Source organism: Culex pipiens, chromosome 3 (genome assembly GCF_016801865.2).
Source record: "Culex pipiens pallens isolate TS chromosome 3, TS_CPP_V2, whole genome shotgun sequence".
NCBI lineage: Eukaryota > Metazoa > Arthropoda > Insecta > Diptera > Culicidae > Culex > Culex pipiens.
Genome location: NC_068939.1, coordinates 118,243,010 through 118,243,825, shown reverse-complemented (window position 1 = coordinate 118,243,825; position 816 = coordinate 118,243,010). Strand labels below are relative to the sequence as shown.

General features: G+C 34.1%; 1 protein-coding gene across 2 annotated transcripts in view; it reads left to right on the top strand.

Moving 5' to 3' along the window:
• The window catches only part of LOC120417916 (neuropeptide SIFamide receptor-like), a 248,126-nt gene that overhangs the window by 150,845 nt on the left and 96,465 nt on the right, over nt 1-816 (top strand). The gene's annotated exons all lie outside the window — the stretch shown is intronic.

Genomic DNA, 816 nt, shown 5'->3' with positions numbered 1-816 from the left:
CATTACCTAGGGTTTGATGTAAGTATAAGCGCCTAACCATTTATAGTATGCCTATCAACAATGTCCAGCAAGAGGAATCCGTCCAACGGTGGACGGATTTCTCCTGCAAAACAATGCACAGAAAGCCATCCACTGGGGAACCATTTCTCTTGCCAACTTACAACTATTCTTGAACGCCCAACTGTTGTAAGCCAACATCACGTGCATGATGAAATTACATGCTATTTCCCTTTACATTCATAATAAAATAATGCTGCAAAAGTATTCAAGAAAAAACGAACCGACTTACGGTAGTTGTACTGTATACTGTTTACAAACATTATACGAGGCTTTTTTGACGTTATACCACTGTGGCGTACACGGTCAACAGCGAACGGGCAAAACAGGCAACAAACGGGAAATCAAAGTGAGACCAGGAAAAAAAATCGCTTTTGTTCGAGCTTGCCTCTATATGGTTTCAGGCTGCAAATTATTGAAAAACACCTCTTTTCGCATGTTCAAAAATGAAAGGAGTCGTACCGCCCCTCCGTCACGAGTTATACATAAACGGACCTCGGATTCGTGATCGTGTTTTTTGTTTTTTGTTTTTGTTTTTGTTTTTGTTTTTGTTTTTGTTTTTGTTTTTGTTTTTGTTTTTGTTTTTGTTTTTGTTTTTGTTTTTGTTTTTGTTTTTGTTTTTGTTTTTGTTTTTGTTTTTGTTTTTGTTTTTGTTTTTGTTTTTGTTTTTGTTTTTGTTTTTGTTTTTGTTTTTGTTTTTGTTTTTGTTTTTGTTTTTGTTTTTGTTTTTGTTTTTGTTTTGTTTTTGTTTTTGTTTTT